The 17,634-nt window shown below is 43.2% G+C and overlaps 1 protein-coding gene across 1 annotated transcript in view; it reads right to left on the reverse strand.

The window, feature by feature from the left end:
• The window catches only part of CNTN1 (contactin 1), a 443,616-nt gene that overhangs the window by 255,610 nt on the left and 170,372 nt on the right, over positions 1 to 17,634 (reverse strand). The window contains exon 5 of the mRNA XM_039506174.1: positions 9,022 to 9,128. The gene's annotated coding sequence lies outside the window, so the exon portion shown is untranslated. The remainder of the gene's footprint in view (positions 1 to 9,021; positions 9,129 to 17,634) is intronic.

Here is a 17,634-nt window from a genome sequence, read left to right on the forward strand (position 1 = left end):
GCCAGCATCAGTGGGGAAAGATAATAGGGGAATAATTAAGAAACTAACTCAAAACTTTCTACTCCCACAAGACAGAGTTTATGTGCAGTTTAGCTGCATAAATAGTTGTTCTGAGGTTTTCTGCAAATGCACACATTTATTAAAGGCAGGCAGTAAGGTAGCTTCAATAACTCCCTTAAATGTCTCAGTTACTATTCTGTATATTTCATCTCACTCAGATGAGACTGTGGATGTGTATGTCATCACTTCCTTCTTTAAAGGAGGCCTTTCAATGGAGTAAATCTCAGCTGGCAGGGCCACACCAGAGAAGGAAAAGAAGAACAACCAGATTTCTTGTTCTGAAAGGTAACTAGGAGAGTACTCCTGTTTCCATAAATGATGTGATAAAAATATGTGAATCAACTCAAAGGAAGACTCTTATTTCTGGAACTGGAGCACAAATACATAGTCTTTTCCAGTGCAGAACTTTCACTGTTTCAAACTGAGCATAAAATTAGGGAAAAAAGCCAAGTGCAAAAATGTTTTTTTGAATGCTGCTATGACAAATAAATCCTAAATCATCATAACACATTTACTCAGAGGAAATTTAACCTCAGCACCTACACAGTAAAAATATATATTTAGGTTCCTGAATACACAGAGGGTTTTTAGCATTCAATTTTGAGCAAAACTCTCCATCACAGCTGATTAATACAGAAACATGTACTACAAGACATAAACCTCAGTATATCTGATATCGAGTCACAGAGTCATAATGTTTAAGGCCACCAGATTATCTAGTCTGACCTGTATAGCACAGACCAGCAACACCACCAGCACCTGGGACACTAACCCCAACAACCTAAATTATACCCCAGTGTTACAGCCCATAGGAGACTAGACTGTTATGCGCCACAGGCAAAGAACAGGAGGGACTGAAGTGCACCAGTGGCCGAGGCCCTGCAATGGCAGGGATATTGAGATCACAGTGACGTACATGGCCAGATCTTCAGACGTTCTCTGTCCCCTCTGTGCCACGAAGCAGTTCAAAAGGGGATAGAAAGCTCAACTAAGGAGCCAGCTGGGGATTTCCCCATATATATTAGGCCTTTTCTGATGGAAGTAAGAGTCAGGAATCCTTACTTTCACAAGGAAAAACTGAAAAAAACCCACCTCTAAAGCTGTGGTATTGGTTCAGATAAGAAAGCAAGCTCTCCTCAAGAGATCAACAATTCCAATGGTAGCGGCGCGGTTAGAGCGGAAATGAGACAGGAGGGCAGGGCTACTGTTATTCAGATATTGTTTGTATTCCAGTAGTGCCTAGAAGCCCTAACTGAGACTGCCTTACCTTCCACCCCCATGTGTTACATGCTGTATATCTATCGATATTGTTCCCTTTGTTCAGGAACAGTTAGAAAAGAAAGGACAAGACTAGAAAGAAGTGGGTCAGTCTTGGTGAAGGGCCACATGCTGTCTGGCCTCTATGCGAGTGAGCAGTGGTGAGGAGGGCACAAGGAAGCCCACATACAGCAGAAGGAATTTCAGTCCCTGCACTCAAGGGAAGGGAGGAACTGCTAGGTGTCTATTCTGCCAGAGATGTAGGACACCCCAAATGAGGTGCAAAGGGGGGTGGAACTGGTTCCATGTTGAGGCAGACTGCACCTCAGAAAGGAGAAGCAGGCTCCTGCTGTGCACTAGGGAGATCGGGAGACAGAATGATCACCATGCGGACGGTGTACTGCAACTCTACAGCCCCACGTATTATGTGCTCGGCCTAACTCGCAACATCCACAGTTCTTGGCATTTGCAGCAGTACTCAGGTCTTCGATGATTCAGCAAATAAATAAGGTATGTTATTTGAAGAGTCCAGCTTTGATTCAGGGACAAAGGGATGCAATAAATAAATAAATGCTAATTTAACCCCTATCAGGAATTCACCCCTGAAGGAGAGCAGGCCCTGCAAAAACCTTCTCCCTCAGATATGCACCATGCCATGCCAGCATAAAGTTCAGTTTCAGGCTCTAAATGAGACTTGTCAGCAGAGTTCTGCTTAGAGAACAGCAAATTGCCATAGCCCTACGTGTGAGCTGCACAAGGATTGCAGCCAGTTTACCTTGGTACATCTTCTACTATGCACGTTTTCCACCACTAGGGCTTCATGTCCAGAAGTCAGTGGAACTGGGCAACATAACTGGACCTCCACAGCAAATAAATAAAAACACGCCATGCTATGAGACAGGAGAAAAACGATGTGCCAGCAAATAAATGTAAAGTGAAAGGTGAGTACATGACTCCTATACCAAAAACAGCACATGGACAGTCTCTCTTTGTAAGATGCATCTTTTCTTTTCTCCCATGGGGGCCTTCTGTGATGGCACTGACATTAACCAACACTTTCCTTTCTCTGCAAGGTGATTTAAATCATGACAAACAGGGGAAGACAATCATAGGAAATGGAAAATGAATGGTCCACCCTCCCTACTTGTACTGAACCTAATCCTCAAGTCCCCTCATCAGATGAGATGCAACATTCCTATTGCAGTGTTTGTCCTGGTCAAATCTTAACTTGGGTAAAATAACATTCTGCATATCTATATACCTCCCCCAATTTCAATTACAGTACTCTTCACATGCTACTTTAGACTGCTACACAAAGTGGTCAAGATTGATCTTAGTGGTAGCTGTGCTTGTGCATCTAGCAAAGGGACCTGCTGTGTACAGGTATCCTGAAGGATGCAAAGGTCTTGCTACTCCTTAGGAAAGCTTCAAAACTTTATTTCAGCCTGACTGATCCTCAGGACAGTCACAGTGATATGGTAGCAGCTGTGGCGAAAGCCACTCCCAGATCAGGTCCTAAGAATCCCCAGAGAGGCTCTTCTCTGGTTCTCTGCAGATTGCTTTCCCTTTCCCTCTCCCACCAAAAGGCTACAAAGACTGTGGCAGTCCTGGGGATTCAGTAACTCCTTGTGTGTTTTGAGTGGGGGCTCAGAATCATTCAAAGAAATTTGTGGTAAGGGGAAATAGGGGAGGGGAGAAAGGTAGAAAGGAAAGCTCTGCTGATAACCTATGCCTATTTGCCTTTGGAGGAATGGTATTTTTCTGACCAATGGACCCTGTCATTCCCACCTTACTGCTCAAAGTCAGAATTAGTTCCTTTTCTGGTTGATCTGCAACTCAGCTGATGAGACTTCACCTAGAGTCAACACCCTGTGCGTCCCACTTAAAATAAAAGGGCGGGGAGCAGAGGAGAGGCAGGACTGGACAGCTCTATGACTGCTGTTGAGGAGCAACTCAGGGAAGTAGGCACAAGTTCCCTCACTACATGCACCCAAAGCAATTCCCTGGTTTATACTATTGAATACTATTGAATCCTGGTGGGTCGCCTCACCCACAAAGGTCAGAATTTTGAAAAGCGCTTGCTCCCAACATGCACCCAAAGTGATGAGCTCCTTTGAAAATCCGGCCAGTTACCATGGTCTCTAAATGGGAGTGGAGCACTTTTGAAAATCTGTTCCAAAATGCAGAGGTTAGGATTTGGCCCACAGTCTGTATGCAAGTATAAAAGCTATAAAGTATATTAGGTATAAAAAGCTGTAACGTGACATTTTGTGACACTTACGTTTCCACTGCCTGAAAAAAGTATCACCCTGTAAGAGGGTGCAGGAGCCCAACCTAGTACCAGGGGAGTAAAGGGATAACTCCAGGTCAGGTATCCCTCTCCTGGCACAAGTGCTTAAGGTAAGGACGATAAAAGAATGGCTACTTAGGAGAAAGAGGGAAGATTGCAGGGGTGGAACGCAAGGCCTGTGCGTGAAAGCTTGTGCTTGAACACCATGGTGGAGAGGTTTCTGGTTTTCTGTCTGACTATGTTGATATACTTTACTTTCTTGGTATAAACACTGAATCTTGAGGAAGAGACTTTGGTATCTGCAACTGTTTAATTTTCTGCTCAGTTGTTTCAGCAGTTAATATGCCCCTAGGGCACAGTTTCTGCAGGAGGCATAGGGATATCTGTTCTAATTCGATGAATATTGCTTTAAAACGAGTAAGTAGCTTATAAGAGGAGGATAAAGAAGTACTTTTGAGAACTAGACAAACTCTAAAAGCTTTAATTGAGCTACATTTATCGTTAGGCTTATAGTGTCTAACTAATTAGGCAGGTAAATAAATAAATATTGTAGAAAGAAAACTAATCCATAGTGCATCAACAGCATTTTAATAAATATAAAGTTACAAGAAACCCAAGGCATCCTTTTTACCAATTCTGATGTGATGGAAGGCTTATTTCCAACCTCTGAGAAGTTCAGAAATACAATGGCGTGTGACTACACTGTGAAGAGCATCTCTGTATAATCAACAAAGAATCCTGTGGCACCTTATAGACTAACAGACGTTCTGCAGCATGAGCTTTCGTGGGTGAATACCCACTTCTTCAGATGCAACTTGCTCATGCTGCAGAACGTCTGTTAGTCTATAAGGTGCCACAGGATTCTTTGTTGCTTTTACAGATCCAGACTAACACGGCTACCCCTCTGATACTCTCTGTATAATGGCATCATGGAGGTCTGGGTTTGCTGCTGCTCAGCTAACTCACAATAGAATATGAAAGCCAAAGTAGTGTTCAGTTCTGTGAATGAGTGATGCCAACAGAAACCACTTCAGTATCACAGAGTGATATTGGCTTGTGAGTGTGAGCTGGAGTAAAAAAATAACAGTACTTTATTGGTAGAGTCCTGCACTTAGGACGGAAGAATCCAATGCACTGCTACAGACTAGGGACCGAATGGCTGGGCAGCAGTTCGGCAGAAAAGGACCTAGGGGTTATGGTGGACGAAAAGCTGAATATATGAGTCAACAGTGTGCCCTTGTTGCCAAGAAGGCTAATGGCATTTTGGGTTGTATAAGTAGGGGCATTTCCAGCAGATTGAGGGATGTGATCATTCCCCTCTATTCAGCACTGGTGAGGCCTCATTTGGAGTACTGTGTCCAGTTTTGGGCCCCACACTACAAGAAGGATGTGGATAAATTGGAGAGAGTCCAGCGGAGGGCAACAAAAATGATTAGGGGGCTGGAGCACATGACTTATGAGGAGGGGCTGAGGGAACTGAGAGATTGTTTAGCCTGCAGAAGAGAAGAATGAGGGGGGGTTTGATAGCTGCTTTCAACTACCTGAAAAGGGGTTCCAAAGAGGATGGATCTAGACTGTTCTCAGTGGTAGAAGATAGAACAAGGAGTAATGGTCTCAAGTTGCAGAGGGGGAGGTTTAGGTTGGACATTAGGAAAAACTTTTTCACTAGTAGGGTGGTGAAGAACTGGAATGTGTTACCTAGGGAGGTGGTGGAATCTCCTTCCTTAGAGGTTTTTAAGGTCAGGCTTGACAAAGCCCTGGCTGGGATGATTTAGTTGGGTTTGGTTCTGCTTTGAGCAGGGGGTTGGACTAGATGACCTCCTGAGGTCCCTTCCAACCCTGAGATTCTATGATTCTATGATTCTAAGTAAAGTAAGATCTGATGGAATGTATTTGTTGAGTAAAATTGTGCCTTTCATGTATACATACCTACTTACCTGGCCATAAACACACTTTAAGAACTCACACATTTCTTTCCTCACTTTCTTTAAAACTTGTAGTTTCATAGAATAGATCTAACTGGTAACCTAGCTCTCTCAGGTGTGTCCAATCATTTAATAAACATTTCTGTTATTCTCAACCATCTATCTCCTCTCTTCCACACTGGGAAACACACAGCACTAGTGCCAAGGATATCTCAGTCATTTCACAAACAGTGTCATAAGGAATGGAGGAAAGTGAAATTTCCTTAGCCCCTTTAACATTTGATAAAACTCAACAATGCTGGAAAATACACTGTGTAAATATTTCTTATCACTTTACTAATCATCCACTTAACTTCTGTTTGCATTTTCATTGCATCCTCATTTACATGCCCACTAGCCTTTACTGATCTTTTACTTATACCTTCTCTCCTCCCTATCTCTCCTGCTATAACAAGTACCATGAAAATTAGAAATAAAGTCTTCAGTTTCATTTTCATGTGAATAGAGCACAATATTACAATAGTGCTGCTACGTTATAGCATTGGTCAGAACTGACTCATAAGAGTGCCATCTAAGCATCACTCCTTGAATCTCAATACTACTTCCTGAAGTACCTGGTTTTCGTAAGTGGTCTCCCATTCAGCTACTGTGCTTAGTTTAGTGCCCAAAGTGACATGGCAGTAGTTTGTTCCAAAATAGTTTTTCAAAACCTGCAGTCAAAAGCAAAAATTAAGCATACTATGTCCACTTAGTTCTTTTATTTAGTCTTTTACATAAGTATGAGATATAAAAAAACCCTAATAGATTAGTAAAATATGACTTAATGCCTGAATCAAATTGCATTTTTCCAATAACATCCCTTAATCATAAGACAGTTCTCAGGATTCTCCCAACAACTTCTATTAAATTCATTTCTCTATGACATCATGCATTGCCTCTTGAGCCTTTCACAAAACACAATAATAGAGTTATGTGAGGAAAAAATAATACGATTTCTGATCTTTCTCTAATTATTCTTCAGATTTCTATTAACAGCTGTGAACAATCAAACTGCCTTTATTGTCCTTGTTTTCTAGCCAAACTGTCCCTGCTGTATTCACTTAAATATTTATATTGGCTCTTTGATAATCTTAGCTAAAGGGACATAGGGGCCCAATTCCATTAAAACACAATGGTGTTTGGGCTCCTAACTCACTTAGCCACTGTGGAAAACCCCAGCCACAATTTCTTTCTGAAAATTAGTATTTCTCCCTTTTAATGCTAAACACTGTATTCTGACATTTTAATATTTATTAATGTTTCAACTATGACAATTAAAAAAACGTACATAATTATTTGAATAACATGTAACTCCATTTTTGCCATTTTAGTAGGTATTATATGCTCAGAACACATTATCTATGCAAACACACCCACAAATACATACAAATTTTGTAGTTAGTTTGTTATCATACACAAAAGTTAAGTATTGTCTAGCTCATCTAAGAAGCTAGCTCTTGTTACGTTTGTGTCACTTATGAGAAAAGTGGCCTCATATATTTAATACTTTTCCAACAAATGAAGAACAACATTTAGCGAGTAACACATTGCCAAAAGACAAACTAATGTACATGTGCTCGTTAAAATTACTGTGTTAGCTTTACATTTATGTTGCTGCAGTTCACACAACATGATTTACATCTTTCCACTTCACCCTGAAAAAAATCACACACCCAGAAGCATGTTCATACATTTGCTCTCAGTTTAAGATACTGTTTTTGCCACGGAAGATTTTTAAGATTTCCCTCTCTCCACTCATTTTGGATAGCATTCTTCCCTAATTTTTCACAATCATCATCATACTGCAATAGCCGCTTTATGTCCAGCCAGGAGGCAAGTGTGCACTACCTAAAACTGCTCTGTGATTCAGCATTCAGGTGTCCTTTAAGATTCAAGCAAGCAACACCGTCCCTTCCCTAGAAGCTGTGTGTGTCTCACCTCTACAATACACCAAATTCAAAAAGAATAAAACATGGTCTAAACTCTGTCTTCTATATGGGAGTGCAACCAAAAGACAGCTTACAATAGAAAAACAACACTAATGAGCAATAATCTTGCCACACAAATCTGAAATATTAATAGTTATCGGGTTAAGAAAATTCATTTGCTGGTTGATTCGTTAGTTTCCTACATATTTCTCAAGGGAACTTTTTGCAAGTAATCAACACAACCTGTTCTTTGAGTCGAGGCCCATAAGCGTGTGTATGGAGTCTGGCACTATGAGCCTCTGATTCTGATTGGAGCCTACGGATGCTACTGCGACACTGTTAAATAATAATGTAATTTCAGAGGCAAAGTTATTTATCTTAAGAAATATAACACATGGAATTTCTGTTAAAAAAATTTTTTTTTTTTTTTACACACAATACAGATGGCACTAACCAGCTTCTCAACAATTCATATCACATAGCTTTCAGATTTATTAAATGATCTGTCAGGGTCTTTCAGTACCTGTAATTCAGAAAAAATATTTCTATGTAAAAAATGTGGATACATCTTTACAAGTTATTTTACACAGACTGTAGATTTGCATGTCATTTGAGCCCATTTCCTACAAAACACAGAAGTTCAACACTTAAATATACAAAAATATTTGGAAATGATACAAACATTTAAAGCATTTCCTGTACTAGAAATTTGGTTTAATGAGCAAGAATTGTATAAATTGATTGTACTCTTGTATTTCAGAATGGTGTTTGCTATACTGTACTTCTAGATTAATTATATAGAAATTACAAATCTCTCACAATTTGTATGTTGTGTGCAAATGTAAAGATTCTATATGATTTTTAATCCCATATTTCTTGTCAAGAACACGTAGTTCCAGTAAATTAAGTCACTATAAATAGATCTCTGAGGATGTAAACTGTCAGACAGCATGGAGTATTCTGAAGGACGATACGGACAGATTTGTTTCTGTACTATATGACAGTCATGACTTTTAGCCAAGATTTAAGTTTATTCATCTCAATCATTTACAGGACAGTCTGGGAGTAGATTCTGCTATCTCACATCCCAGATACACTTTTTATGTTACTATTGTTTGCAAATGTAATAGTAAATGCACAAAAATAGGAATAAGCGTCAATGAAACTCCATTGTCATTTTCCTGCCAGGACCTCTAATGAAATTGATCACTTTTTTTTTTATCAATTAAGCTTGGTTACTGTACAGCCCCTCCCCATGATGCAGTCATCTACAGAAGATACAAATTGATCACCAATATATACTCCTATATAAACTGCAATATGCAAAAAGTATAAAACATTCTCTCACAATAATAGTCATTTAAAAATAGTCATATTGGTAGGATAAATTCAGCAATAACCACTTGAGAAACCTGACTCTGCATTCCAGTACAGAGATCTGTGTCAATGTTACCACATAATCCTGCCTCAGCACATTCCAGTTTCTGCAATCAAACCTACAGAAAAAAAATACTCATTTTACCTGAGAAGGTGAGTTCCTTCATGTCCTTTTGTTCATAGTAACTATTCCAAGTTTATATTTATGAAAATACAATGATGGCTGCACCAAAAAAATTCACAGATCCTCTCCTGCGGCAGAAAGCAAATTAAAAAAAAAAAAAAAAAAAAGACAGACTTCAAGCTGTGACCTCAGAGCAAAGAACAGCCGTTAGCATCCCTCAGCCAACCTTCTGTAGAAAACAGGTTAGGCAGCAGGAAAACTGGCTCTCTACATGGCTGCAATGCTTTCAAATCAAGCGTTCTGTGCTGTAAACTCAGGGATTTATATCTTCTTAAATAGGCCGTCCCACTCGATGCTGCCTGTGTGCATGAAAATATGAAGCATTTGACTGCAGTTACTTTATGCAAAAAACTATCCCAGCCATCTTCACCATCTCTGTCACTGTGCTTTGAGACTAAAAAATGAGCACAGAATGCATAATTCATGTATTAAAATCTTCTGGGCACTTCCTGCAGCCACTGTTACATCCAATAATGGGATATCGATCAGCTCATCATTAAAACAATTGAGGCTAGGCAACTGGTTTACTGCAACAAACAATATACCAACCAAAATCAGATGCAGACACACACTTTCCACCCGTGCAGCACTCAAGCATAACCCCAATGTACATGGCATGGTATTTACATACTGCAGAGTATGGGCCCTGCATTTCTTCACCATTCGTAAAATGCTGCATCATCTGTTCTTTTATTCAAAGTGTACATTCACTGCAGTCATTTGTTTTATACTCTAAATAATATAAGAAGCAAACCACTAAATGTACGGAGCTGCTATAACACTAAAGCTTTGTTTTACTTTCTATACTACTATAGATGATCCATAGGTATCAGAATGTTCATAAAAAGAGCAATCTCTAACTGAAATCTTATTTTACACATATATATTACATGCACACTATATAAATCTGTACACATGTATCATTTTGTCTATAATAGCACAGTTCACATGGTAATTTATTTCTGGAAGTTTGATTAAAACTGCAGTATAGAGCAGCATCCTAATGGTTCCACCCTTATCCAGAGATCAGAGCATTGTGAAGTCTTTCCAGCACACTCCCTCTTCTTCCATTCCAGTGACCTCAACAAAAAGCTCCCAGCAGTCTACTAGCTTTCTTTCTTCCAATCTTAAGCAAAAGTAATTGTCATTCAGAATAAAGCCCCTTCCATGCAAGAAACTTACAGGTTTCCAGCATGTCAAAAACAAACATTCTGAAGATTACCAAGAGCCACACCAATGGTTTCTTGGGGGCGGGGGAGTGAAAAACAGCTGTAGCAAATCCTTCAGAGGGCTCACTACAGACATTTCACATATCCATAGAAAGCTGAGAACTCCATAGGCCAAATTCTATTCTTGTTTATAGCAGTGTAAATTCCACACAACTACAATGAGTTCAATTCCTTTGGTGTAGAATAGCAGATTTTGGCACAGTATCTGTAACCCAGACTGACACACGAAGTAATTAGATAGAGCTTGTGAGGTATGCGTGGAGGGATTCACAAAACTCACTTCAACCAAAACATGAGCCTGTCCACACACAAAATATGGGCTATGTTTTGCTTTCATTTGACCAGTGTAACCCCACTAACATCAATGGGATTGCACAAATGTAAATGAGAACAGGTCTTGAGTCTATAAGTCTTTCTTGTACACTCTTTCTACACAGTCATGACAGCTATGGAGATTCAGATATCAAATTTGTCAACCTTCCCCCACCATTAAGCCAAAAAAATCCAGCTCAGGATGTTAAGTTATGCGTCCTCTTTGATTATGTATATGATAGGCCACTGTCACCTTCAACAGATCTGGAAACCAGGGAGGGAGTTTCACCCAAATGAAATGCAAAATAAGGTCTGTGACCACAGATCTTAGTGCTCATTTATAACCCTTCATATTAAGGCATGCCCTGGGTACCATAAACCATCACTGCAGAAACAAAACCCAATAGCTCATTCTTATACTTCCCATCAAAACCAATATAATTTGGACTTTTAGATGGGAAAGAATGACAGTTTCATCTGAGTCATAACTAGAAGACCTCACAGAGTGGTCACCATTAAAATGTCAGGTTTCAGAGTAGCAGCCGTGTTAGTCTGTATCCGCAGAAAGAACAGGAGTACTTGTGGCACCTTAGAGACTAACAAATTTATTTGAGCATAAGCTTTCGTGGGCTACAGTCCACTTCATCGGATGCATGCAGTAGAAAATACAGTAGGAAGATATATATACACACTTCTTGTTCACTACAGTGCTAATAAGCGATTGTCATATAACCACCACCCTATACCGGAAACCTACTGATCGCTATACTTACCTACATGCCTCCAGCTTTCATCCAGACCACACCACATGATCCATTGTCTACAGCCAAGCTCTACGATACAATTGCATTTGTTCCAACCCCTCAAACAGAGATAAACCCCTACAAGATCTCTATCAAGCATTCTTACAACTACAATACCCACCTGCTGAAGTGAAGAAACAGATTGACAGAGCCAGAAGAGTACCCAAAAGTCACCTACTACAGGACAGACCCAACAAAGAAAGTAACAGAACGCCACTAGCCATCACCTTCAGCTCCCAACTAAAACCTCTTCAGCACATCATCAAGGATCTACAACCTATCCTGAAGCACAATCCATCACTCTCACAGTTCTTGGGAGACAGGCCAGTCATTGTTTACAGACAGCCCTCCAACCTGAAGCAAATTCTCACCAGCAACCACAGACCACACAACAAAAACACTAACCCAGGAACCTATCCTTGCAACAAAACCCATTGCCAACTCTGTCCACATATCTATTCAGGAGACACCATCATAAGACCTAATCACATCAGCCACACTATTAGAGGCTCGTTCACTTGCACATCTACCAATGTAATATTCCATCATGTGCCAGCAATGTCCCTCTGCCATGTACATTGGCCAAACTGGACAGTCTCTACATAAAAGAATAAATGGAGACAAATCAGACGTCAAGAATTATAACATTCAAAAACCAATTGGAGAACACTTCAATCTCCCTGGTCACTCAGTTACAGACCTAAAAGTCGCAATATTACAACAAAAAAACTTCAAAAACAGACTCCAATGAGAGACTGCTGAATTGGAAATAATTTGCAAAACGGACACCATTAAATCAGGCTTAAATAAAGACTCTGAGTGGATGGGTCATTACACAAAGTAAAATTATTTCCCCATGTTTATTCCCCCCCCCACACACACACACTGTTCCTCACAACTTCTTGTCAACTGCTGCAAATGGGCCATTTTCATTACCACTACAAAGTTTTTTTCTCTCCTGCTGGTAATAGCTCACCTTAACTGATCATTCTCGTTAGTGTGTGTATGGTAACACCCATTGTTTCATGTTCTCTGTGTGTGTATATATATCTTCCTACTGTATTTTCCACTGCATGCATCCGATGAAGTGGGCTGTAGCCCACGAAAGCTTATGCTCAAATAAATTTGTTAGTCTCTAAGGTGCCACAAGTACTCCTTTTATTAAAATGTCAGTATTTGTCAATGGTCACTACACCATGGATTGACAAAATATCTAAGCACAGAATAGGAGACATGGTAATTGTTGGAAAATATTGACTTTGATGACTTTTATTATATTTAACCCAACTGTGACTGGGACTCCACGGGGTCTTTAAGTAATTTATGATAAAAGCTTGTAACAGATTTTATCAATAGGTGGGCAGAACTCCAGGACCGACATGTTGTTATAGACAGATTCCTTCCAGAATTCCAACCTTGATCAGTCAGTCAAACAGATAGAATGATTACACTCTCCAGTTCAATGTAGGAACCACCAAACGTTCTATAAAAATAAAATCATACCAAACAGCAACACCTTGAACTGTGAGTAAATTTCCCTAATAGAAATCTGAGTTGGATTCTGTGACCAGAATGCATCCCTGTATCAGAAAATACCAAGAATAAACCTCTCTCTCTCTTTGTCCAAGTACAGTCTTGACAAAATTTCTTCCAAGTGGAACTACAATGGGTCTGTCTGATATTTGGGGAATTCCACTGTCTGTGGAATTTTTACGTGACCCAAGAACCCCCTAATGCCAACTGGCAATGAGGCGCAGATCTTATGAGTCTGGTTTATACATTCTGGTTCACCAAATAGTGTCCTAGAAGGTATTAAATGAAAACAAGTCACCCTGGTCATAAATATTATTGTGAAATACACCTACAGATACTATGATGGTATAGTGCAACGTGAATGTGTGGATTGGGGACCACGTGGCAGCCCTGCATATCTCCTGTGTCAGGACCTGAGCCAGGAATGCAGCGGAGGAGGCCTGTGCCCTTGTGGAGTGGGCTGTGATTGGCGGGGCAGGCACCTTGACCTGACTGTAGCATTTGCGGATGCAAGCTGTGATACATGAGGAGATACGCTGTGAAGAGACGGGGAGCCCCCTTCATCCTGTCAGCCACAGCTACAAAGAGTTGGTTTGATTTCCTGAATGGTTTAGTTCGTTCAATATAGACTGTCAGGGCCCTGCGAACATCCAGAGAACGCAGCCTACATTCTGCGTTGGAGGAGTGTGGCTTAGGGTAGAACACAGGGAGAAAAATGTCCTGACCCATGTGGAATTGGGAGACCACCTTAGGAAGGAACACCCAGGAAACTACAGACTAGTTAGTTTAACTTCTGTGCCAGGGAAGATAATGGAGCAAGTAATTAAGGAAATCATCTGCAAACACTTGGAAGGTGGTAAGGTGATAGGGAATAGCCAGCATGGATTTGTAAAGAACAAATCATGTCAAACAAATCTGATAGCTTTCTTTGATAGGATAACAAATCTTGTGGATAAGGGAGAAGCGGTGGATGTGGTATACCTAGACTTTAGTAAGGCATTTGATACGGTCCCGCATGATATTCTTATCAATAAACTAGGCAAATACAACTTAGATAGGACTACTATAAGGTGAGTGTATAACTGGCTGGATAACCGTACTCAGAGAGTAGTTATTAATGGTTCCCAATCCTGCTGGAAAGGTATAACAAGTGGGGTTCCGCAGGGGTCTGTTTTAAATTGCCTAGGGAGGTTGTGGAATCTCCATCTCTGGAGATATTTAAGAGTAGGTTAGATAAATGTCTATCCAGGATGGTCTAGACAGTATTTGGTCATGCCATGAGGGCAGGGGACTGGACCTGATGACCTCTCGAGGTCCCTTCCAGTCCTAGAATCTATGAATCTATGAAACTGCCATGCACTTTGTGAAGACCCTTGGGGCCGCTGACAGACCGAAAGGCAGGACTGTGAACTGGAGATGGGTGTTGCCCACTACGAACCTGAGATAATGTCTGTGCTGAGGGATTATTGTGATATAGAACTACGCATCCTTCAAGTCGAGGGTGGCGTACCAGTCTCCTGCATCCATGAAGGGGATGATGGAGGACAGGGAGACCATACGGAACTTGAGCTTCTTTACAAACTTGTTCAGACGCCGCAAGTCCAGAATGGGTCTGAGGCCCCCCTTTCACCTTCGGTATTAGGAAATACCAGGAGTAAAAACCCCTGCTCCTGAGGAACTTTCTCCACTATCCCTAGGGACTGCACTTCCTGAATTAGAAGTTGCTCATGAGAGGGGTCTCTGAAGAGGGACGGGGAGGGAGCTGGTGGGTGGGGGGAGGGAGGAGAATTGGAGAGAATATCCCCTCTCTACCATGCGGAGCACCCAACTGTCCAATGTGATTTGGGACCAGGTACAATAGAAGGGGGACAGACGTGACGAAAAGGTAGGATTGGTAGGATCCAGAGTCCTGACTTGTAGTTCGTCCTCGACCACACCATCAAATTTGGGGTCTAGGCCCCAATGGAGGCCGCGGCTGGCCAGACGACTGGCCGGAGGGCTGTTGTTACCTCCTTCTGCCATTTCTGTTTCACCTACGCAAGGGATCCAGGTGGTTCTGGGGCTGGTACAGCCGCAGAGCCGGCTGCAATCTGAATTGCCTGTGTTGGGTGGCTGGGGTGTGCAGGCCTAGCGAGCGTAAGGTAGCCCTTGAGTCCTTTAGGCTATGGAGCCTCTTGTCCATCTTCTCAGAGAAGAGCATGGGCCCCTCGAAGGGGAGGTCCTGGATGGTCTGTTGGACCTCATGTGGAAGGCTTGAGACCTGAAGCCAGGCTCCCCGCCGCATGACCAGCCCGGTGGCCAGCATGTGGGAGGCTGCATCCGCCGCATCCAGGGCTGCTTGAAGGGATGCCCGGGAAAATTAGCTTCCCCTCCTCTACCAGAGTGGAAAATTATGTTTGTGATTCCTGGGGAAGGAGTTCAGCGAACTTGGACAAGGCCGAGCACGTGTTATGGCTCACTATAGCCTATTGGTTGGCTATACATAGTTGCAGATCCCCGTCATGTACACCTTTCTACCAAAGAGGTCTAACTTCTTGGCCTCCCTGTTCTTTGGTGTAGACCCTTGGAACCCCTGATGCTCCCTTTGGTTGGCCGCATCCACAACCACAGAGTCCAAGTGGGTATATAGGTGCTAATGGCTTTGGCGCGCAAACACCTGGGTACAAAGTAGCACCTCTGTCTTTTTGGCCACAGGGGCCAACGAAGCTGGTGTCTGCTACAAAGTGTGGGACATATCAGCTACTGGATCTACATCCACCTCGATCTCCTCCGCTTGGATCGCCAGGCTCTGAGCTGCATGCTTAAGTAGCCGCTGAAGGACCTGATTGTCCTCTAGGGCCGGTGCCGCTGAAGTTCCCGCAACCACCTCATCTGGCGAGGAAGAGGAGGAGATCACCTGCAAAGGACCCTCCTCTGTACCCTCGGCCTCTGTAGGGTTCTGTGGCACATGGTACTCTGGTTGCATGGCTGGTGCGGATGTAGGATGCAGCACTGCGGCCGGTACCGGGGTCAACGCCAAACAATGAGGCATGCTGCGGCGCCAGAAACATGGTCCCCGTCGGTGCTGGTGTCTATCTAGATGGTGCCAGGTTCTGTTGTGGCACACTCATCTTGGACAGTGGTGCTGGTGGTGGAGGCATTTGCGCCAGAGCCACCGACACAGACCTGGAGTGCAGGCCGTGCATCTGTCCCAGGGACTGATGGTAGGCCCAGGAAGTCCAGAACGGTCACTGAGAGGGCGGTTGCCACTGTTGCTGACACTGCACCGGGTAAGGTCGTTGTCTTGCCTGAGAAGCCGACCTCCTGCTCCTCGATCTACTGGAGCAGTAGGATTCCGCCTCCAAGTCCGAGGTCTCCGAATAGGAGGACCGAGGGGGAGCAGTACCCACTGTCGCTGGGAAGTGGTGCCTCGAGGCTGGGGAGCACTCTCTCTGCACCGGTGCCCCCGGAGCAGCGCGGGGAGGGGACTGGAGCAACATCATGGCCTGCTTACCCCTTGATTGGATCGGGGGTCGGGCCATGTCTGGCAGCTCTTTCCACAAGCGCAGGGAGCCCGGCACCGAGAGGCTTAATAAGAAAGAGGCTGCCTCGAACACCTCCAGTGTCAATGGGAGACACACATCCTCGCTGAGGTCTGGGGATCTAGACCGGTCTGGACTCGAACACACTGCCGCCAGGGCAGGAGTCAACGGGACCTTGGGATGATACAGTCATGGATGCCGCCGGCCTTTTAAGGTCCTGGTGAGGTGATCGGTCCCTCACCAGCCTCTTCTTTTTCATAGGCACCAGAGATGGTGATCGATGCTGCATGGAGGCCGATTTTCTATGTCCCGATTCTCTCTGCTGCTGGGACTTAGAGGTCTTAGACTGGGCGTCCTGTCTTGTTAGCGGTGCTGGAGCGCTGCACACCAAGGATGAGGTACTGGGCGCCGGATTGGCAAGCTCAGGGTCCGAGTGTGGCCGTAAGGCCGCCTCCATCAGGAGCACTCTGAGTCTCTGCTCTCTATCCTTAAGAGTCCTGAGATGGAACCCCCTGCAGATACTGCACCTGTCTCTTTGGTGGTTCTCCCCGAGGCACCTCAAGCAGGACAAGTGCGGGTCCCTCTTTGGCACAAACTTCCCACAGTCCGTGCAGAGTTTAAACCCTGGGGACTCAGGCATGCCCCAGCGGGACAACGAGTGCATTATGAGGGAAGCCCCCCAACAACTATTAGTGATCTACAACTAATACTAACTCTAAACTAAGAGAGGAAACAACTATATACACTTAGACGAGACACTGCTAGGCTTGTTGCAAGAGCGAGCAAAGTTTCAGCTAGCCATCACTGGCGGTAACAAGGAACTGAGGGGGTGGAGGGTCGGCAGGCCCCTATATAGGGTGCCATGGAGTCACCACTCCAGGGGGCACCAGGGACGACCCTACAGATGCTGGTAAGGGAAAATCTTCTGGCTGGCATGCACATGGCGCGCACACACCTGCTTGAAATGCACATGAACAAATCACTCGAAGAAGAAACTGAAAATATGTTTTTAAAGTCTGTATCAAGGTATTAGTCATCTGCAAGTCGTTATGTCATATAAGGAACATAAGGAACATACCAACAGCCATACTAGGTCAGACCAAAGGTCCATCTAGCCCAGTATCTTGTCTTCCAACAGTGGCCACTGCCAGTTGCCCCAGAGGGAATGAACAGAAC

This window comes from Mauremys reevesii, linkage group 1 (assembly GCF_016161935.1).
Source record: "Mauremys reevesii isolate NIE-2019 linkage group 1, ASM1616193v1, whole genome shotgun sequence".
NCBI classification, from domain to species: domain Eukaryota; kingdom Metazoa; phylum Chordata; order Testudines; family Geoemydidae; genus Mauremys; species Mauremys reevesii.